We start from the raw sequence: 24976 nt of genomic DNA, 5'->3' as shown, positions 1-24976 counted from the left end.
GCTCTCAGTTCTATACTCTGCTAGTACAGGAGTCCACTGTGATATCTTTCTGACCTTTTGTCTACTGCCCTTGTTGTCTCTGGACTGAGAGCTCCCAAAACTGCTGCTGCTACTGTCATAGCCACCTCCAAGCCCCACAGCTAGTGTTGCCATTGTTTGCACTACAGGTTAGCCCAGTGTCACCAACTTCTTCCAACTTCCTAAGTTGTCTTGGGCTGGAAAAATATTTCACTCTGACCTTTTATTGGCTATGCTGATCTAGAATTCTATTTGAGGTATTATTTTAAAGTTGTTTGAAGGGGAATATTGGAAGTACTTCCTTTACTCTGCCATCTTGGCTGTACCCTGATTCCACCAGTTCTTTAATAATAACTTTTAGCTTTGTTTGCTGTAGTCCATATAGTTCCATAGTCTATAAGTACTCTTTAAATGGAGACTTTGGGAAGAAATCTCTGTCCCATTTTCCAGTTCTCCAATCAGAGGGAAAGAGAGTACTGAAGGTACTGAAGAGGTGACCTATAGACATTAAATTTGGGCAAGAAACTCAAAACTTCTCACCCACATCATCTTGATCAATTTTTTTTCCCTCTAAGACCCACTGTTTCCCCTTTTCCCACATAAGGAGAATTTCTCAGTATTGCCTCACCAACAAAGATATTGACTTATTAGAGAATGTGATTTTTTTCCCTGAAATATTTATTTCCTTCTTCATATACTTATCCTGGTTTTGACCACTTTATAACTTTTGCCACTTACATTTTTTTGCCCTAAATATTTTCTTTGGTCTCTTACTGTCTTTTACTAAGAGTATTTTTAAAGAAAAAATATAATTAAATCCTTTACTTACATAACCTCAGGTTGTTTTAGATTCATGAAAACACTCATTTTATTTCTTAGTCTTTTATTTCTCTCTGACCTTGCACATCTTTCTTCTGTTTGATGACTGTGCCAGTTGAATATCCTACTCACCTCTGGGTTCTTTTGAATGATTCAAATTCTTCCCTTTTTCTGAACATCAATTTAAAAATTAATTATTAGACTAAGCTTTGAAGGATATATTATTCTGAGGGTACAAACTGATCTTTGCTTTTCAGCATTTCATATTCCAATATTTCTTATGATGTTGCAATTCTAAAGTTTTATCCTGATCTTCCTTTGTTAGTAAACTTGGGGTTTAATCATGGTAGTATTCCATAGAATCTCTACAGCTGTATTCTGAAGACTATTTCCTTACTTCCATAAACATATTGGAAATACAATTTAAATATTTTTGGATATTATTTTTGTATGATTTCCTAAAGTATAGTATTAAGATCTCTTTTTATTCCATTTTTCTTCTGAAAGAGTTCTAATTCTTAGATTAGTCTTTTGGGTCCTCTGTTCATATTCAGTTTTACCATTTTGCATTGCCAGCTTCCAATCTGGTTATCTTTTTTATTTTTATTTTTCATTTAATTTCCTTCGTGTTTCTGCATTTCAATTCTGTCAGTCTCTTTTTCAAATAATGTGTGGTTTTGTAAAGGGTCTATCTGTTGTTATGAATTTTCTATTCCTTTATTCAATTTTTGATTATTTTCTTGAAAGAACAAATATTTATTTTTGTTTCTCTGAACTCTTCACTTAATTTTTTTGCTATTCTCGACCATTCTGAAAGGTTTTAGGTTTACTCTATTTTTATTTCTGAGGTTGTTATAAGAATTACAGGATTTTTTTTTGTTCCTTAGAAGATTTTTTTTTACTTGATTTCTTTCACTAGAATGTTTGTTCATTGTATTAGATATTTTACTAGTTATTTTTGTTTCTTTACTCCTTTGTCAGCTTTTATCAGTCATCATCAGTCTCTTTGTTGTTGTTGTCTTCCCTATGGCTTCCTTGCTGTATTGGTGTTTCTTATTGTCAATCCATTACGTGTAAAGGATCCAGTGTTGCTGTTCTATACTTTCTCCCCTCAAACTCTGGATGCTCATTTTTTTTCTTTCCAAACCATGAATCTTAAGCAACATTGGTGTTCCTCAAGAAGTGGGAAACTGTATCTTTATTCCAGGGAGACTCTGAGAAGCCACTGAAACTTGTCTAGTTCTTCACCTTTTCCAGAATTACTCTCCTGAATTTCATCTTCCTTTCAACTTAAATTTTCTTGTGTCCCTACTCTTTCTCTTAGGTCTGGCCAGATTTAGAGGTCCCAACCCACAAAGGGGTGGGTTCCCTTGGACTCTGTTGAGGTAAAACTCTGAGAAACCATTAAATCTGGGATTTTACTTTGCTTTCAAAACTTCAGACATTTGCCTACTTCATCCTATTTTATATTAGACAGTTGCATTGGGATGACACTTCTAGGCCCTTCTTTCCTCCATAATCACCAACATTTTTTTCTATTCTTATTTTCTCTTCTTGGGTTAGTCAGATTCATTGTCACCAACAACGGGGGTGGGGTGGGGGGGTAAAGAGAGATTCTTTTCATAACACTAGTGCAGGAAACTTTCTTAAGACTCCAGAATTTCAGAAATGACTTTATGCCTGTAATACCTACATGAACATCCTTGACATGGTTAGCAGTAAGACCCATTCTTTGTATCCTTAGCTTTTAGCACAGTGTCTGGCATGCAGAAAGCATTTAATAATTGTTTATTGATTTGACTTAACTATTCTAGGCTTATCTCCTTGTATGCTATATATATATGTATTTATTAGAAATATTTTCTTTTCCTTTTTGCCATGAGGAGTAGGTGGGAGGAAGGTGTAATATGTAATTATCAATTAAAAATAGTTTAATTTAATTTAAAAAGAAAAATGAATAAAGTGAAGAGGTAGCATTAGATTATTTCTATGGCTCTTTTCAGCTCTAAATCATAGGCATTTATATCTTACCTCTGTCTTTGAGTAGGATCATGGAGTCATAGAGGTATGTCTAGAAAGGATCTCAAAGGCCATATAGCCCAATTCTTTCAATTTACAGATGAAGGAACTCAGCACCATAGAGTTCAGGTAAATTGACAAAGTTCAAACAGGTAATACATGAAAAAGGTGGGTTTTAAATCCAGATCTCTTACTTCTAGGGTCAGCAGTCTTTCTATCATATCACTGTGTGTCCAGGAACATTTCTCCAATATTTCATTTTTTGGGGGTGGGAATTGTTGTTTTCAATGTCATCCTTTAATGTTAGAATTATCCAAGACTCTGCACTGAACCCTTTATTCTCAATACTGTACATCTGATTTTGTGATGACCTCAACCAAAGAAATGGCTTCAATTAACTTTTGTATATAGTTGAAACTAATTCTTAGAATGAAGATGGGAATAGTGGCAAGGGGCAAAGGGAGAAAAAAGTATGAAAAGAAAATGAATGTATACCCCTTCTTGCCTGGGGTCAATTATTGACACGTGGTAGCAGCAGAGGTATAAAGGGACTGCCTGCCTTCACAATTTTCACAAATTGTTATTTTTGGTTCTTGTCCAGTTTTCTCCGGAGTTTAATCTTATTGTAGACCACCCAAACTTGAGGTGACTTTTAGAACTGAAACAAACTTATGTAGGAGCAGTGTGGTACATTGAGAAGTCTGGACTTAGAAACAAAGGGCCATGATTTATATTCTAGGTCTGTGACTTAGACTCTGTGTGATGTTGGGAAAAACAACAACAACAACAACAACACTTCATTTCCTTTTCCTGGAGCTCAGTGTCTCCATTGGCATAGGGGGATGGACATATATTTAGCAAGATCTGGCTTAGAATCCTGTCATAGAAATGTATTAGCCATTGTGTACTCTGAGCCAGTGACTTTGGCCTCCTTGCTGTTTCTCAAATAAGATACACCATCTCCTGACTAGGTATTTCATTGGCTGTCCCCAATTCCTAGAATACTCTCCCTCCTCATCTCTGCCTCCATGTCCCAACTAAAATTTTGCCTTTTTCAGGAATCCTTTCACTGACTCCTTAAGTCTAGTGTCTTCCTTCTGTTGATTCAAATTTATACAAAATTTAGATGGTCTGTATATAGTTGTTTGCATGATATCTCCCCCATTAGACTGGGTTCTTTGAGACCAGGAACTCTTGTTTCCGTGTTCCCAGAGCTTAATATCCTGGTACATGGACGTAACACGTTTATTGACAGAGTCTCTGAAATTCAGTGTGCTCATGTGCAAAATAGGGATAATAAGAGGGCCTTCCTCATAGCCTGGTTGTGAAAATCAATTAAAATAATGCATATAAATCTATGCTCAAACCTTTACACAAACATACATATGAATCATTATTATGCTATGAAATGAAGGGGTTGAAGTAGATGTCAACTATGTTTTGTCCCAGTTCTAAATTTATGATTGTTTCAATTTAGTGACCCCTATGTCTTAGTGTCATTCCTCAATCCTGTTTCCAAATTACTTCTTATCACTGCTTTGTCTATAGTATCCATTTCCCTAAATTAAATTCTTTTTTATATCCCCTCTTCAATAATACAAGGTTGACCACATGACTCGATCAATCATTGTCCAGTAGAGTTTTTCAATGGTTATAATAACTAATAATTTGATCACTACATAATCATAGTAACCAAATCATCAGATCAACCATTTTCAGATTCAATTGACTGTTCATTAATCATCCTGGCAACAGTTGATTCAAATATGACATGTAGCTATGATTTTAACTTCTCTCCCCTAATCAAGATCTCATGAGAAATATCACATTCAAACTAAGATTAGAAATTAGACCCTAAATGTAACAAGATAACATAAAAAATGAAATGACTTTGAATAAGGTTTTCTTCTTTACTGTATTTTTCTGTTGAAAGAAAATTTAATAGGTATGCTTCTGTTTATTAATCATATGATTTTTTAGAGCTTTATAAATAGAAAATCAAATAAACTTCAATTGCTTCAGAACATAATGGTTCAAATCTAACACTTCACATGTGTTTGAAAAGAAAACTATGTCTATCCTTTAAAGGGATTTCTGGTTGAGAGAAACAAAAACTGAGAATGGGTAGTAGGCTCAAAAAACACACTTTGACTTCAACTTTTTTTTTAGCACCTTTGAACATTTGATCATTGCTAATTGTCTTATAATCTCTTATCATTTAATGTATATGTTTTGCAAAACTATAAGAACTTGGGAGTACTTACATGCAAAGAGAGGAGCACTTATGTGCCTAGAAATTAAAACTCATTTTCTCACCTTCAGAAAGAATGACCTGTACACTGTGCACAAATGAACAATGCTGTGTTATGAATATTAAAGATTCTTTGTAATAGTTTAAGGTTTAAAGTATCAATGAATTATCATTAATGAATTGTACATGAAGTATAGATACCCACTATCTCAATCCTTATTGTGTTACTATTATTGTCCCACAACTATGCTTAGTTATGGCTTATTGATGTGATAATATTCCATATTTAAACAAATACCAACCTTTAAAAAGACATATTCTTAAGAGGATGCTTCATTTTAATTCAGGTTTTAATCATAATATCATAACATAAATATATGTGTATACACACTTAATTCTTAATTTTAAAATTGAACATTTATTTGAACCACTTTGTTTTAGTAAAATCTCAGATATTAAAAAATAAAAATCAAGCTTTTCTCATTCAGTCAGTTGTTTGAAATATTTTTTTTCTAAATACTGAAATGCTTCTTGGTTTTAGGAAGCATGCTTATTAATGGGTACAAAAATAAATCTATTTCATAAAACAGTATGAAACTGCACATAAGCATGTATATGTATTTGTAAAATATATGTTTCTTGACATTTAACTAGAGATATAGCTAACTAAGTTCAATTCTTTTGACATATTATGGAAAAATACATTCCTTTTTCAGGACAAATGTCATCAAAATTAAGAGTGTTAAACAAAAAATTTTCTAAGACCACAACCTCTACTTTTAAACAATTAAAAAATATAGGAAAGATGATAGTTTAAGAATATAATCTGTGGTAGATGAGTGAAACAAGTTATTATTTGGAGAATTTCTTGTGAAGAGGATGCTTGAAGTATCAGGTGATGTGAGAAATTTAAAAAATATTTGTTTTGTAGAATGTGGGTTAAACTTTGTTTTGTCCACATGCATTGAAAGCAATTTCACTTTTATACATTTAATAACTGATAGCAGTGATGCAGCTTATGAACTGGAAGCCTTCTATGAAAGATATTTCCCTTCCTGGCTAGTTTCTATCTTGTCTTTCCTCCTTTTCCTCCTTTTTCCTCTTCTTAAAAAAATTAAACAAAACATGGGTTATGTATGCCAAAATGAATCTTGAAATGCTCTGCATAAGTTACAAAAGTGTCTTGTTCTCTTCCGGAACCAAAATAAACTTCAAAAGGACACTGCAATTAGTACCAGTGTTAACATAGCAGTAAGTCATGAAATTGACTAAAAGTCAAATTGGTTAGTGTTATACTCCTACTTATACATAACACATTTAGAGAAAAAGGTGATTCAATAGATAAATGAATGACCTGGAATAGATAAAACTTCAATTCAATCTTTTGCCTTTAAATACTTGAAGCACTAGCATAATCAGCATAGCTATGTTAACCATTGAAGTTGCATAGAGATAATAAGACTTGCCAGGGAATTAGAAGCAAATTGTATTTTGTATTTTACATATGTGTAACAGCAGCTTCAATGGCTCCTAACATTGAGATAATACTATAATACTTTAAGAGGGAATAGAAACTTAAGAGATTGGAAGTCTTTCTGGGGTCACTATTAGCTACGATAGCTAGTGAAAAACTGTGGACAGAAAGGACTAATAGAACTTCTTTCCTGAGGGAATAGCTTTAAACTCTTATCTTGCAAAGAAACATTATAAAGAGTATTAGTGAAAAGAGGCTTAAATTGGCATCCTGAGAGAGGTTGTTACTAGAATTGACAAGAAATAATGAATAGCAATGGTTAGTGGTAACTCTGGATGTGAATTCTCTCACAGCTAAAATTATTTATGTCCTTATTTTATTATTTCATTGTAATATATAATATAAAATTATGTATCCAGTAACTATGATGTTTATTTAAACATAGGATCTTAGCGTTTTGAAATAGAGAAGATGAGCAAAAGCATGTAGTAAAAGAGATTTCTCTAATTTATTTAATAAATAATATTTTGTAGACTGAAGTAAGGGTTTAGAATTAATTAATGAGAGAGATGTTTCAATTTTAGCAATTAATCAGAAGACATTAGAACAGATTTGGAAACTTGTATGAGACTGAATAAGGAAATGAACCAAGTAACAAGCTGAGAGGTAGAGGTTTGGTTTGGTTGTCTTGGGGGTTATTGTTCCCCCAGACATATTACATCTTTTCTACAGGTTCATCTGAGATTTGAATGTAGGACCTTTCCATAAACCTGCTATATATGTATATCTGCAATGAATTAACAGAGATCGTGTTAATTGATTATCCTCTCAACCAATTTTGCTTTTGGGATCATGAAGGAATACTACATAATTATTATATAACCCCAGGGCCTAGATATAGGTATAAATGGTTTAGCCATGCCCTGTGAAGAAATGGAGCAAACCTCTGGTACTTCTGCCTAGACTTTGGTTAGTTGTCTTTAGATGGGGGCTGGGGGGAGGTGTTTATCAAAATGGCTGATGACCTCTTTAGCAGATACAATTAAGATGAGCCACTTCAAGAAAAACATAACTTTTTATTATTAAAAGGAATAAGCACAGATCAAACACAATACCATGCATATTATAAGAAAGAACATATAATTTGAAGACAAAATTTGAAGATAGAAAAAGTATAACTTTTTGGTATATCTGGTATAATGCCTTCCTTGAATCTTTAGACCTGTATCAAGATAACGCTACTTAGAAACCTGGGCTTCCTGCCAAGACTGGAACATTTTGCTTGGTCCCTCTGATTTGGTTGAGAGAATGATGACATCATGCTGAGCACCTGTGTGAGGGGCAGAGTTGATGCCAATGCTTTGGAGAGGAGAGACATTCATTATCTCTTTCTTTGACAGAGATGCTCAAGGTTCCAGATTCTTCTTGGGACTGCTGCCAGGGAGGAGGAGAAGTCAGCTCTTCATTATATCCCCAATTTGCAATATACCTCCTGAAAGATTTTAGGGAATTGAGTGTAATTGGGGCCTGTATCTTTAGTGAGTAACATCACATCTTGCTCCCATTTTAAAGGATCATTAATTTTTGTTTATTTTCTGGTGTGTTCTAACACACAGTTTGGTAAACTATGGCCCAAGGGGCAAATCTGGCCCACTGCCTGGTTTTGTATGGTCTATGAGCTAAGAATGGTTGTAAAAACCATTATGGCAGTAGTTTGCTGATCTCTGATCTAACCTCTAGAACTATGATTTCTTTTAGCTATGTACTCACCTACTCACAATTCATTATTTGATGTAACCAGCATTTGGTGGGAAGGGGCCAAGCCAGTGGACATAAGCTTGAAAGTATCTTCTCCCCCTTAAGAGAGAGCTGTCATGAAGATAAATTTGTGTTCTAAGCCAGTTATATACTAAAACATGGATATTTGTGGAGGGGAGGTGTTAATTTTTTTCTAAGCCAATTGTGCTCTGAAAACTTCAATATTTGTGGGGAGCAGATAGATATTCTCATCAGATACTGAAAAAATAAAAACCTAGAGGCCAGCCTCACGGTCTCTTATCCTGCTCTCCTTGAGGCAGGAATTACAATCTTCCATGGAGAGGGTTGGGCAAGATTCCAGAGACAGATATAAAGGCCTCCCATATAGCTACCTGTTTTTCTGTTTAGGCCTGCCATGTAGTCATACATAACCTATGTTGGCAGCACACACCTTACATAATTGCCTCCTATAATTTCAGCCCTGCCCCAGATTTTAGAATAAAGACTATCCCTAGACAAGGGCTTTAGGTATCCCCAAATCAGTAACTCACCAGTTTAACTAAAGCATATCTTGTTACTGGTACTGTTGACCTTAGCAATCTAATAACTCAGTAACTAAGCTCCTGTCTTATTCTGCTATAATCAAATATTTGCTCTATAACTCAGTTCTTTAGTAATTATATGCCTAGTTATAACTATCTCCTTACATTTAGGAAACCCAAACTCCCTGTAACTGGGCCTCTTGCGCTTAGTGTCAAAGTTTTCTGAAGAGCCTAACTTGTCTACATCTCCACCAATTACCTTCAGCTTAAGGTTGTCTTGATTTCTTATTGAGTCCCTACTTGGATAGACATCCCAAATCTTCCAAATAGTTTGGACCTTTGACTGACAGTATTTGTGTACTGCCTGTCCTTTCCTCAATAGGCTAATCTCACAGAACTATTTTTAAACTCCTGTGTGCCCATCCCTCAAACAATAAACCTCCTTAACCTTGTCACTTTACTCTGAACATCTGGCCTTTCCCCACATCATGGAATTTCTTTGACATTAAGTTCTTTGGTTACCTGCTCAACACTTCTATTACTCCTGGAATCCCAGTCCTGATGCCAAGCTAATCTCACTTAAACCATGCCTTTACTTGACTAATAATTGGCTTACCCAATGAAGGCTTTAATCCTTGGACATTCATGGTACTAGACCATGATACTAGATAATAAAATAGTAATAATAATGATAACCTCAACAATAATACATAGCAGTCAACATTTGGATAGCACTTTAAGATTGTAAAGTACTTCTCTTCATAACTACCCTGGGATATAGGTGCTATGATTAGCTTCATTTTATAGACTAGTAAACTGACACTGAAAGAGGTAAGTGACTAGTCCAGGGTCACACAGCTATTAAGTTGTTTGAGGCAAGATTTGAATTCATAGCTTCCTGACTCCAGTCCAGACCTCTATCCCTTGCATTACTTAATTTTAGATGTCTAAAAATAGAGTGCTCACTACATCTCCTCTGCTTCCAACTTTTAGTCAAAGGTTATGAACTCATCAGAGCTAGAGAGCCTCTTTCAGCTCCTGAACTCCGGAAAGCAGCTTATTAGTCTCAGTTGTGAGAATTGAATGAATCCTGTCCATCTCCCAGAATAGTTCCCTTCAACTGTCTAAGAACCTATCCTTTCAACAAGATGATGGTGGTGACCTTATTGTTCCCATGGATGCCATTTGTCCAATCAAACCAGACTCATCAAACTCTTGAGCACATCTCTTATCTATAGCCATGTTTTGCTTCATGATTTGCTTGTGTTTCCCTGGTTCCTCTTCTTAGATCAAACCTTTCCCAACTGTGAACACAAAAGACCAGGGCAAGTGTCAGCTCTTCATAGCTTAGTCTTCTTATATAGACTGACTTTTAGGGTAGTTTTTCTTTTTTTTTATAAAATGACTCTCCCTCTTTCTTTTAAATCTAATAATATATTTGGATAAAAATATTAATATTTTAAAATGATGTATAAAGACTAGACAGTGACAACGGAAAACCTGTTTCTTAAAGAGACTGTTAGGATGCTTAAGGATGATTTTATGTTATATTAGAACCAAATTGGGTTTCTTTGGTCTCACATATCTATGGTCTTAATAGAAGACAATGGGGAAATTAAATTCAATATGAAACTATTTGCTTTTTGCTCCTTTCCCCCCCAGAAGACATGATTTACTTAAAGAGAGGTAAAGCTGTATAGCAAAATGTGGTTGTGTTTATTGCTTTCTTCGATGATATATGCTATTTTAATTTATAGTTTCCGCAGTGAAATGCATGAAAAGGCTTGCTAACTTATCCCAGTGACTTTAACTATGCCTACAAGAAATAAACATCATGGAAGCGTGGAGTGAGGTAGGGTGATAGAACCGGCATCTATATTGGGATAGAATAATAGGAACCATTCAGTAGGCAGATTTAATATGAAAGGCAAAAGTAAAGAAGGAAAAGCTAAGACTGCACAAGGTTAAGACTAGCCTGCTTTTCATAATAAACATTAATAATAAAAATCCCACCTGTAGGCCAATGCATTCCACTCTGAATGTGGCCGGTGTGACACTCAGCTATTACCTCTGATGCTGTCCTGGATAACATATGAATAGTTGTTTTAATCATATTTTTTTAACAGCACAACATTCATTGTATGAACAATTTAGGGTATTCAGCCAAAAAAAAAATATGGAATGCTTTCACATTCTTTAAAAACAAAAGAAAAAAAGGTGTCATATATGTATGTATATATATATGTGTGTGTATGTATGTGTGTGTATATACATATACATATGTGTGTGTGTGTGTGTGTGTGTGTGTGAGTATACCATCACCATCGATAGAAAACAGGCAGATATGGTAGGATATGACAAGGCATAATTGCATGCTTTGATATTTATGATGAAAGACCTGAGCTGAAAGAAAAATGACAAAAATGCTATCTTAGCCCTTTATGAAACAAAGAAAACCTGAAGGTCGCGCAATAGTAATTTTCATCATTCCTTCTGAAGCCTTGGTAAGCTTTGAAAATTCATATGTAATAGCAGCTAGATTTTCTAAGTGAAAATACTTTGAAATCATCTTGGGATACATAGTCTATAAAAGAAACCTTCATTTTTCAACCATAAGGAAAGTGAAATTATATTACAGAGCATTAAATTGACTCCATTTTAAATTATTGTATTGTCTTAGGTGCACAAAATCTTGCAATGTCTGATTATTGCTTTTTTATTTTTTTAAAAGAAGGAACATTTCATTTAAAAATCAAGGGCCACTCTTTCCAAGTGAGATTCATTTGCTTCACAAATGTAGAATGTATTCACCTAAATATCCTGAAATATATTTGTTTACAAATAGATTTGTCAACATAGAAATATGGCTCTAGTATCTTGAAAAGTATTTGAATTAAAAAAAAATTCCATAAGAGTAGGTACTCAGAACATATAAATGTCATTTTGTGCTATGTGATTCAAAGTAAAATGTAATGAGAAAGGATTCTAAAATATTTTTTTAAAGGTGCTCAATGTTCACTTCATTTGAATTGATTTTCAAAAGAGCTGGAATTTTTTACTTGCTAGAAAGCTTCTTCGTCTTTTTTTTTAAGATTCATGCATTTACAATGCAAAATATGGTGCTCTTTTCTCCCAGCCTACTTAAACCAGAATTTAGTTCCAATATGCCTCCCAACCTTGTGTTGTCCAATTAGAGCAAAATGCAAATAAAGAGATCTCATGGAACAAATGATCTAATTAACTGGGAGAGCTCAATCTGGATGTCTGAGTAAAACAATGCTTCACTTAGAGAGAGACTAGGTCTCAAGTCTCTCTTTTGTTCCTTTTTATCTCATTCTCAGTATATGCTTGGCTTTCCCTTGTTCATTTTCTCAGCAGGAACATTTGCTCTTTGTCCTTCTTTGTCTGGAGTTCATACAGAATTACACAGAAAGTGAAAATAAATCAGCAACTTCTTATTTGATTTCTTTACTCCTATTCTATCAAACTTCCTTTGTCAACATAGATTGCTGTCATCTAGAACCAGATTGGATATTTTAAAAATATAGTTTTGTTGGGAACACAAAGAGAATTTGTGAGGAAAGGGACAAGTTATTCTCACTTGCCCAAAGACTACTTTGTGAAGGTCCCTAAAACATCTGGACAGTATATTGACTTCCCGAACATCTGTTTTCTCTAGTTCATCATTCTTATGAAAGTGTCATGCTTAATAGTTTTCAAAAAGTTCTTTCCTTCTACTCTTGCATGGATTTTTGACTGTTTAGTTTTTATGATAGTTTCTTTCAGAAGGCACTTATTTTTTTTTAAAGAAAAGTCAAAAATAGAGTCTAAATTCACCTGAGGCATCACTTGAATGAAAATGCAGAAATAGATACACTTAGTAAGGCACTGAAAGCCACTTACTCTAGATTGAACAACTGTCCACCAATAAAATAATTTTAAAACTGCCGAGTAGAGAAACATGTGTGTTATAGTATTAGGAATCAAGCAGGACGCTAAATCTTTAAATTCACTTCAGTGACTCTGGCATTTAGCAACCCTAAAGGAAATATTTCTGAGGCCAGCTCTACACAATGACAAAACAAGTCGATCAGATCAATTCAGTTAAACTACTGGTCATTTCAGTGAAAAAAAAAATCAATCAAGCCAGTTAGCTAAGGTTGTGCCTACATGACAACTCAAAAATATTTTGGAAATGGAAGGCAAAAAAAGTGATTTTGGCACTTGTTCAGGGGGGTACACAATGTTTTTGCAAGCACAATATTCACCATTAGGATGCCTGACTCAGATTGATCAGTTTTCCCCTCTGGGATAGGCTTTTGTTCTTGCTTCTGATTAGTCTAGTAGCTGAGTTTTGTGAAAAGAATTGACAGTTATATAAATATAATCATTGAACTTAAGCTGCTTGGGCCATTCCTGAGGCTTCATACCTGCCTCAAAACCCAGAAAAGAAGCTTCCCTCAACTCTGAATCCAGCTTATATTTCCTGACTAATTTCACCTGACTCTCCTTCAAACACCCTCCATTCCAGCCAAACTTATGCCCTTGCTGTGTCCAGGACTTGACATTCCATTTCCTGCGCCCATGCTTTTCAATTGATCAACCAACCAATAAATCAACAAGCACTTGTGAAGGCCTTCTATGTGCCAAGCATTATACTAGGTGTTGGAGATACAAAGACAAAAATAAAACAATCCCTGACCTCAAAGGGCTTACCTTCTACAATCTACTTTACATAGGCTTTCTTTCCCTCAAGACTGGAATTCCCACCCTTCTCACCTCTGCTTCTTAGAATCCTTTGTTTCCCTTAAAGTTCAGCTCAACCAACATCTCCTGTTGTATAGGAAACTTTCCCATTATCCCAGTAGTGCTGAAACTCTTTTCCAACTCCCCTCATACTGTGGTATAGAATAAATACTCAAATATCTATGTGTGCACAGTTGACCTCTGTAGGAGAATATAAGCTCTTTAAAGGGACAGCCTGTTTTTATTTCAATTTCTTAATCTTTAGGACCATACCTGATACTTAGTAGATACTTAATGAATACTTGGATTGAATTTTTTTATATGATCATCTACCCATAGCAATGTTTCCTTGCCATGGCAATAGTTTTGTTGATGTGGCAAATGGCATCCCATAAAGTTCTTGCCCAAAATATTTGAATCAGTGGTTCTCTCTTGGTAGTCCCTGGATTTACTGGTCAAAGAGTTGGTCCAATATTGAAATCTTGGTCACAAAAACTAACAATGATAAAACAAAAAGCGTATATCTTGCACAAGGCTTTTAAGGATAACATGTTATCTCATTTGATGCATCACCCATTAACCCTGGGAAGGAGATGTTATAATTATTCTCACTTTACAGATGAAGAAACTAAGTCTCAGCTGATAAGTGCCTGAGGTAGGATTTGAACTGACTAAAGGCATTTTGGATAGGGACCAAACATATTTTCTTTTTGATATAGGGAATTCCTGGATGCAGAAGCTCCCTTTACCAATACATTCAGCACGTTCTCAGCAACTTGCAGTCTCCAAAATGTTGCTTAAAGCACTAAGTGGTTGTGACTTGATCTTATCAACGTCCCTAATAAAATTTGTCCCTACAACTGAATCCAATACAGTTCTGATCTGACTAGTGCAGAGCACATCCCTCTCTTAATGTTATCTTTTTTTGTTTGTTTGTTTGTTTGTTTTTGAAAGGGAAGGGGGCTATCACATCAGGCTGTTTGCTTATATTGAATTTAGAATACATAAATTCTCTGGACCTTTTGAAAGGCAAACTCTGGTCTAGCTCCACTTCTACCTGTATCTTGCACAAGATCTTAGACACGAATATAACTCAACAAATTTATTGAACTGATTTGTTGAACTGATTTGAATCACAGTCAAACAACTGTTGAATACAGCTGACTCTATAAAGTATTTAAGATATATCTTTACCTTTTTATATCAGATTAATATTTATGATACTTCATATTCCAAATGGTCTCCTTTTCATTTAAAATTCTTTCCTAAGTCTACTCACTTTTGGCAGAGTTTTCCAGTAAGTAAAATGAAATCATGATGATCTCTTCCCCTCCCCCAAGTCAGTATCATAGTTGAATGAGAAATTAACAACTGAATATGTATCCACTTTTATTTTATCCTGCTATCTGATAGGTCTTCAGATTCTATGCCCAGAGGGAGTTAAGACACTAAGATCTGATCTCCCAGGGCCTATGACTTCAAATTTTTATTCTGGGCATTTTCTGTCCAGCTCCCACCCTATTTCTTGTTCCATTCACCAGCCTTGTGACTTCCTCAACCAAAACATCCTTCCCTGGCAACCGTTCCCCTATATATGTCATCTTTTCCCTTAGATTTCAAGTTTCTTGGGGGCAGGCATTATTTTATTTTTGTACCCTTTTTACCCTTGTTTAGCAGTGCTTAATAGGTGCAGTTTCATTTGTTCATTCACTCACTTATTTACTAACACTTCTTCATCGGTATGATGTTATATTTAAGATAAAATTTGAATTCTTCATTTTTCTGGTACACAACAACCTATCTTAATAATAACGATAGGCATTTATATAACATTTTATAAAATCCTTTATATATGTTTTCTCACTTGAGCTTCACAATAAGTCTTCAAAGAAGAGTCTAGAGCTGCATTATCCCCAACTTCTCAGTGAGAATCTTAGCCTCAGAAAGGTGTCATGGAGTTCGTCTCTCCAGAGTTAGCAAGTTAGAGGCAAAATTTGAATCCTGGTCTTCCTGATTCAAATCCAGCACTCTATTCATTCTATTCATTTATCATAACATGTCTCATATAACAACCATTCTAATTATTGAAATAAAGTTTTAACAGACAGGATTGCTGGTTTGCTGTCCACATTCTTCCACAGAGATAGACTTCATCCTTAATCTTGGCTAATCACACATACATACACACACTCAAACACACAGCACACCTCAATGGGCTTACAAGGGGGAGACAACATACAAATAACTATGTAAAGACAAAATATCTAAGACATAAAGGAAAGATAATCTCAGAGTGATGACACTGAGTGCTGGGCTGAAGGGGAAGGTATCCTATGGAAGGTGAGATTTGAGCTGAGTTTTGAAGGTAACCAGGAGTTGAAGGTCAGCAGAGAGAGAATTCTAGGCATGGGAAATGGCCAGTTAAAAGGAATAATGTTGGGAAATGGCACGTCCTGTGTGAAGAATATCAAGTAAGCCAGTTTTGCTGAACAATGCCATTCATGGAAGAGAATAAAGTATAAGAAGATGACAAAGATAGGAAGAATTCAGGTTATAAAGGGCTTAAGAGTCAAAGAGATGATTTTTTATTTGATCTTGGTAGTAATAGGGAGCACTGGAATTTATTAAGGGGAGGGTGCTGACATGATCAAAACTGTGCTGTAGGAAAATCATTTTGGCAGCTGAATAAAGGATGGATTAGAGGGAGGAGAAACTTGAGGCAGTGGAGATTAATTAAAAGGCTATTGTAATACTCCAGGTACAAGGTAGTAAGGCTTGTCTTAGGGTGGTGGCTATGGAAATGGAGATAAAGGATGCTGTGAAGGTAGAAAGAATAAGGCTTTGCTATCTCTAAATAGGTGTATGGGATAACCACCACTGGCAAGGAATCCCTATTCTATTTGGACAATGCATAAAGCCTCCTCTGGGATACTAGCTGTTTAAATGAACTTATGTTGTCCTGTACTATGTCTCCCTTGATGCTGATATTCAGTGAATTGCTGAACAAAGTTATTCTTACAGTTTCATTTGTCAGTGAATCACATTAGACTTTAAAATATGCATCAAAAACACCTTTGTTTAAGAAGAGTCTTTGAGGCCACATTTTGTTCTACCAAATCAAATGCTTTTTTGAAATCAATGAAAAGTTGACACGCAATGGAAACCACCATCGTAAAATAAGAAAGAAAGAGGTTCCCAGGTTTCTGTCTATGTAGATAAATATGGTGGTCCTGATGGGGATGGAATCTGAACCCCTAAAATGGAAAAGACCGTGTCTTTGGGATCTGGACCCCAAAAAGGAAAAGCCCTGGACTTTCCCACATGGCCAAATCTCTGGCTTTCACCTAAGACTATAATCCTATCAACTGGCCTTTCATTATCCCTAATGCCCAATCTCCTAATTCTCTGTTACCCTTAACCTAGCCTAGCCCTCCATTGTTTTACCTCCCTATGGCCCTTAGACACTTCCCACCCTTAATCCTATCTAGACTCCATTCTTTCTTGGCCACTTGGTCCAGGTACCTGGCAATCTTTCAGTCCATCTGGCCTCCATTAAGGTGCTCAGATTCTTAAGATCTGGCCAGCTTGCATTAGTGATACAAATGCTTAGATTCCGTAAGAGTCTGGCCAATATGGCAGATTCTTTGAATTTCATCCACTCCCATCCTCGATGTTCTAATAAGCTTTATCTTTGGCTGAAAAATGGCTTGGGTCAAATTCATTTGGGCAGGACCCATGTGTCATGATTTTGGGGTCCCAGTACCCCTAAACCTCCAAACCACAACAATCCTGTAAAGGAGAAGTAGATGGGTGGAGAAATATATGGAAAAGGGTAGCCTCTTACTATTCTATCTCAATATCCTAAAGCTTTTACTCCAAATAATTAGCTAAAATAGGAAGCTATCATTCCATATCATTCCTCCTTGTTACAACAAAGCTCACAGAAAAGGCCTTGTTTCTGTTTCCTCTCCTCTCACTTCTCAGTCCCAACAATGAGGCTGTTGACCTTACCACTTAACAAAAGTTGCTCTCTCCAAGGCTAGCAACGAACTCTTAATTGCCAGGTCTGCTGGCCTTCCCCCATTTTTCATCCTTCATGTCCTCTCTGTAACTTTTGACACTATTGGCCACATTACTGTTCCCACCCTCTGCTTTCTTTATAATATTTTCTCTCCAGGTTCTCCTATCTCTCTAATTGCTCTTTATCAGTCTTCTTTTCTGGATTACCAACCGTTACCAACCATGCCCCAAGGGTTTGTTGTGAGTTCTTTTCTCTTAACTCTCAATATCTTATCTCCATTATCTAATCAGCTCCCATAAGTCAATTCTCAGTTCTATGCAGATGACTCAACAAATCTAGCCCTAATCTCTCTTCTGAGCTCTAGTCCCAATTTCAAGTGATTTAACTCAAAAGATAGTGCGCTATAGGGAAAAGAACAATGAATCTGGACACAGAGGGCCTGGGATGTGAATCCCATCCCTGTCTCTTACTACCAGAGGCTAAAATATTTTACAAGTTGCTCTGAGACTCTGGAATGCAATTTCCTCCTCTTTAAATTGAACTAATCTGATGAATTTCTCTAAGAAAGGGTAGTAGAACCTATGTTTTTCACTTTTGCCCTATCCTACCCAGTCTCTTTTTTAGGGGCAAGAGCTTTTAGCCTGGTGCAGTAGGAAAAAAACACTGCCTCTGGAGTCAAATGACCTAGGTTCTAATCCTGCCTCTCATACTACATGTGACCATTGGCAAGTCTATTAATTTTGCTAGACCTCAGTTTTCTCATTTGTAAAATTAAAGGGATTAAATTTGATGGTGTCTGAGGTCCCCTTCAGGTCTGGATCTATGATCCTATGTTTAGATTAGAGCTGCTATAGTAGTACATACAATTTCCCCTAACTTTATCCTTTCTTCTGTTTTGGTATTGATTTTGACCTTTGCTTTAACAAGTGGATGTGACTACAGATAGCTGATTCTACAATGACTCCCATATCAGTAACCAGTCATTTCCTGTCTAGTCAATTTAATTTTTATGATTTTTTTGTGCTTTCAACAACCAGCACTTTCTAACTCTCTGTAAAAAAAATGTATTTATGTACAGATTTGAGGTTTCTAAGTAGTCTACAGGTATTTGACTTCTTTCATTTTTTATTTCCAAAATCTTAGGTGTTTTGTTTTTTTTTTTGCCATCTTTTCCTGTGCCTACTATTCCATTTAAGTTGCTCAATATAAAGGTAGATATTGACTTAGTTAAGAAAATCTTATCAAATTCTTCCTATTATTTATCTACTTTCAAAAAACTCCTGTACAACAGATGTTGGAGTATCTCTACCCTTTACCTCATCTTTAGATTACCTCTGCTTTGTATTTGTTTTTTGTACATTGTCACCTGTTATTTCTCTTATTGTGTTGTAAGCTCCTTGAAGGCTTGGAGTATTCTGTTTTTGTCTTTGCTGCCCAGTGCTTAGAACAGAGCTTGGAATATAATAGGCGCTTCATATATATACGTCTGTTCCATTTATTGGCTATTTTCATGGTGGTCTGTTTTCTTTTTCCTTATAAAGAAATACATTTAATTGAGATTTTTCTCCTATGCTATAATTCAAAGAACTTCAAGAGAACCAAAAAACAAAAGTAAGAACTTCAGTGAAAAAGTACTAAGCTCCCAAAGCATATCTAATAAAAAAGAGATTGGTTTATTTGTGGGAATTTCTAGACTTTCTCCCTGTGAATTGGTAGAGTAGCTGATCAATTTTTGAAATTTTAATTATTTTTATTCTAAAATTAAGAAACAAAACAAGTATTTCCACAACATAGTAGAATAGGAAAAAAAGATGATTGGACATGAAAATACAAATCTATTATGTGCAACTTGGCATTCCTTTTAAATATATAATAAAGTTCTCATGCAACTTTCTTTTTTTTCCTCCCCCCGCCCCAGAGTTGGCTACCTTATGCTCATCATGAATCCTACAAGGCCAGATGAGCAAGTGTGACACACAATTTCATTTCTTGTTGCCTTGGGGCACACAGTGACAAAAAGTACTTGATTTGTTTCTGTAAGAAAAACATATGAGCCATCCTTCTCTTTAAAGACAATTTCTTTATCTCTTCTTTATGATGTAAATAGTGGAAATGGATTTTAGCTTCACTAATATTTGTTAGATTACAATTATTTATTAATCATTTTAACACACAAATTTGATGTTCATAGTCTAAGAATTGTGTAAGTCTTAGTAACCACTCATTTCTCTTTGTCTACCATTCTGCCACTGTCCCTAATAGGACTGATCACATAGAAATGGGGACCATTTGTTATTATTTTATCTGTTTCAATGGTCACCATGGTCTACATTATGAATAATGAACCTATTGCTGATCTAATAAGCAACCTCCGTCCTTGGTTGGATTGGTTCACAGAATGAAGCATGTTCTATTACTGGGTCTATACACAAAGCCTTTATAGCTTGGTAGAACTCATCTGAGCTTGTAATACACTGATATGGTGTTTGAGAACCCCAACTCACCTATAGGCTATGAAAGACATTTGCATGAACAAGATGTTTAATGAAGGTTTTTTTGTTTTAATCCATAGAAAGTGGAGGAAAATGGGAGCCTAATGGATTGTCTAAGTGAAGGAATTTTTCTCAGGTTTCTGGGTAGGTCTCAGCATTCTGAAGTAAAAACAAAATTGTGCATCATCCCTGTAAGGCAACTCAAGAGACTTCATGCTATGAGTTCTTTTGATGTAAAGAATAAGTTAATTTCCCATCATAAAGAAGATGTTATAGGCCAATTTGGTAATTACTTTGAAGCTCTTATTGATATATTATAGAATACTATCTTTACTTTGTCTAAACCAGGTGACAGAATGTTATCTGTGTTCCAGGATTGTTGGATGCAATTTTTTTTTTAAGCTCATAGTGAATTGGATAGAGTAGAAATTCAGTTCCATTTGAAATGTCTTTTTTTTTTTCCCCCAGTATGTATTTATTTTCCATGGCTGTTAGATTTAGTGATCTACCAATATTGGAAATGATGGCTTTTGAAATAATATTTGCTTTGTTGATTTTCACAATCCTGGTAGTGAATAAGAGAATATTATTAGGAAAATCCTTTTGTAGTTTGTATAACATTATAAGTATTTTACCAGAGAAATATGTCCCTCCGATTTAACCAACTCTTTACTTATTACTTTCATTTATAGAGATACTAGATTCCATTTACCATAGTAGTATAGTTTTTTTTTTATAGAATCAGATAAATTACTATTGTACTATTGGATTTTGATTAACATGTCATACTAATGAATGTGAGGTAGAGATGATCCATTTCTTTTAAAAGGATCCTTATTGAGGCTGAATAGTAGAGTAATTTAGAGGCCTTTGTAACAATAGATAATATGGCAATAAAATAATCTAGTAACTACAATTAGTAACTGAGCCAAAATCCTGAATCATCCATAGATTATATGACAAGGATGATGTTACTTGATTTTCTGTGGTTTAGTTTTTTTGTAACTGTAAAATGTAATATACTTTTTACGTATTTCTCAAAGAGCTTTAAGATAGAGATTCAAATTAAGAGTTTTTTTGAGATTACACACTTCACGCAAAGATATACGGGTCAGATACTTTCAGGGGAGTACTCTATTCTTTGCTTATCAAAAGCTTTGAGAAGTGCTTTTACCATATTCAGGCCACTACTTAGCTCATTGATGCAAAAGTCAAATCCCACTGTAGTATATTCTAAAGAACAATCTAAATTATTTTGTCAAGTTATATATTTTTGTTGAATTGGATTTTCCTTAAAACAAGTAGACTATCAGGCAGGTCTTAGGAATCTTTTGGTCAAACAGATGATTTGCCTCACTCTAATAATTTTTTTAGGCAATTGGGGTTAAGTGACTTGCCCAGGGTCACACAGTTAGTAAGTGTCAAGTGTTTGATCTGAGGCCAGATTTGAACTCAGGTCCTCATGACTTCAGGGCCAGTGCTATATCCATTGTACCACCTAGCTGTCCCCACTCTAACAAATTTTGTCCTAAAAATGTATTTGTAAATCATATCTTCTAAATCAAATATTGCTTGACTAATAGGAGAAAGCTCAATAATTAAAGAAACCTAGTGGTTAATACATCTGTAATGCAAAACATAATTTTGTAATGTATCCTTACCACGTAATCTGCTCTTCTCATCCCCACCCAGAAGAATATTGGCCTCTACTCCTGGGTCTCCTGGCCCAGAGAGGTTAGTTCTTACCTTATCTTGCCTAGTTCTGGCTTTTATGTGACTTCCTAACTGTCTCATCACTATGCCCCCAGTAGATTGCACTTCACCACCATCCTGGTATTCTCCATTTAGAATGTAAGCTCCTTTGAGGGCAGGGACTGTCTTACATTTGTACCACACTACTTAGTACAGTGCTTGGTGCAAGGTAAGTGCTTAATAAATGTTTCATATATCTATCTTTCTAATTGCCACCCTAAGCAAACTGGCTTTCGAGATTAGATTTTTAGGTATCACATTTGCTTAAAGTAGGGAAACACTTTTAATGATATTTCTATTCAGTTTAAAGAAATACAACAAACTCCTAAAAAGTCTTTACAAGGCACAAGTCACTATTAGGAACTGGGGATAAAAATCCAAAAACTAAAAAGTCCCTGCCATTGAGGAGCTTACATTCTAAAGAGGTAAGATGTATGTGGATGTGGATCTGGGATGTGGGGGAATACAGCATGTGTAGAAATATGTATAAAATAAATTAAGAAGGAAGAAGCTCTAGTAACTGGGAGAATCACAGAATTAGGGAAAGAAGAGACATGCAAGCTGATCCAGAAGGAAGACAAATATTCTGAGATGCATTGATAATGAAAGAATGAATGAAAAAAGAATTTATTAAGTGTTCACTATGTGCTCAGCACTTTGCTTAGGACTGAAGATACAAATACAAGCATGTAAGACAGCCCTACTCTAAAGAATTTTACATTGTATTTGGGGAATACAATTCAATACAATAACTATTACAGAGCTTTAAAGTTTGAAAAGAGCTTTACACGTATTGCTCACTTGGCTTCACAATAACTCCTATTTCCTTCAGGTATTATTATCCCCATCTTATAAATAAGGAAACTGAGGCTCAGACAGTTTAAGTGACTTGCCCATTATCACTGAACCAGCTTTTCTTACTCAACATCCAAAACTGAGAGGAGATTTCATTCCAGGCATATGAGAGTATGAATGAATGCACGGTAACGAGAAGAGTTTGGGGAAAAAATAAAACAAAACAAAAAACAAAAAAAAAAACCTGGAAGTCCAATTTGTTGAACACAGAGTTCATGAGGGAGAATTCTATCAATCAATCAGTAACCATTAAAAATAAATTGGTTAAAATGACAAAAGATCAGAAGAGTTAAGGTTGGAAGGATTATAAAAAGACACTCATGCTAATTTATTGTTGGAAAAAACTATGATTTAGTTCAACCATTCAGGAAAGCCATTTAGAATTATTTAAATAAAGTAGCTAAAATGTTCCAGAGAGTCCACTGTTGGGCATATATCCTAAGGAGGTCCTCGTCAAAATGAAAGGAAACCCTCCCCCAGACCATGTGGTAGGAACACCATTTTAACCACTCTCCTCTGTTCCCCTTCCTTTCCTCATGCAAATAATATTGGGTTTTGTTTTAAAAGGTATTAACACTTTCCTAAAAACTTGGTTGGCTCAGAGGACTAGAGGGTCAGACTATTGACATCACTTCCTCATCATCTGAGTACAAAATAGCCATGACATGCTCCCAGAATATTCTGATGCATTTCTCCTGCTATAACTAAGTCTATTTTTGCTAACTGTTGGATTACCTCTGAGTGTCTCATTCTGTGCCATTATCAAACCTAAATTACTAAGGTTATTGACTTGGTCCTAACCACAAACCAACCACAATATTCACAGCAGCATTTTTGGTGATAACAAAGAACTAGAAAAGAAGTAGGTGCACATTGATTGGAGAATGGCTAAACAAATCATGATATATGAATGTAATGCAATATTACTGTACTGTGAGAAAAAACAAATTTGATAAATGTAGAGAAACATGGAAAGACTTATATTAACTTAAACACTTGTGCTCCTCTCTGGTTTCCACTCCTGACCCTGAATTGCCATACAACAACAATCTTCTAACTGAAGAAGTTCACTCTGCTCTTGCAAGCCCCTTCCTCTGAGTGGTTGGTCCCTTTAAGGAAGTGCTGATGTTATCTGTGTTCATTCTTTCATTCCTCTCCAAGCTCTGCTCCTGCCTCTCTGGTCTTTCCTCATCATGCTTCTGTGTTGGTGCCTCCTCTCCACCCCAGGCCTTACCCCTTTTCAATTTCCTTCTATGTGAAATCTTACCTCATTAGATTGTAAAGGGTGTTGTGGGAAGGGATTGTCTTTCTTTCTGCTTGTATTTGTACGACCAGTACCTTTTGTAAGTGCTTAATAAATGTTTGTTCCCTTGCCTTGACAATCAATCCTTGTTTAGCTGGTACAAAGCCAAATAAGTTGGGTCAGAAAAACAATATGTACGATGACTACAATAATGTAAATAGAATGAGCAACAACCATGACATGAGATTTTTTAAAAAAATCTTGTTCCCAAAAAAAGAAATATGAGAAGACATCTCCTTCCATTCCTTTGCAGATTTAAGGGGTCCAAGGGTGTGGAACACTGAATAAAATATCAGATTTTTCAAATGTATTACTCAATTTTGCTGAATTCTTTTTCCTCTTCTTAAATTATTTTTTATAAGGGATGACTCTCTGGGAGGGAGGGTGGAGGAGAGATATGAGAAAATCTTGGCAATATAATAACAAAATATATCAACAATTTTTTAAAATAAGATTTAAAAGATAGGTAGGAACCATATTGTGGAGGGTCACAAATATGAAACAAAGGAATTTTTCTTTGATTCTATAATCAATTGAAAGCAACAGAGTGATATGACCAATATTTATCTGTGCCTTAGAAAAATTATTCTGGCAACTATGTGGAGGATGGATTAGTGAGAGGAGAAAATGGAAAAAGGGAGACCAATTAGAAAGCTATTATTGTAAAAACAAATCCATAAGAGAGGTTATAAGAACCTGACAAGGACTTGGACTTGGGTAGATATTAATAAAATCATAGATAGGGAAAGGACTAGGTCATTTTTCATCTTTTTATCGCCAGTAGGTACCACAGTACCTAGCACACAGTAGGTAGTGAATAAATGATTGTTGGATTACATTGAATCCAGTCTAAACTCTCATTACATAAATCAGAAAACTAAAGCCCAGAAAAGTTAATTGACTTGTCCAAAACCACTCATTGGTAA

This window comes from Vombatus ursinus, unplaced genomic scaffold, assembly GCF_900497805.2.
Source record: "Vombatus ursinus unplaced genomic scaffold, bare-nosed wombat genome assembly UNPS02014812.1, whole genome shotgun sequence".
NCBI classification, from domain to species: domain Eukaryota; kingdom Metazoa; phylum Chordata; class Mammalia; order Diprotodontia; family Vombatidae; genus Vombatus; species Vombatus ursinus.
Note: the sequence above shows the minus strand (reverse complement) of the source record.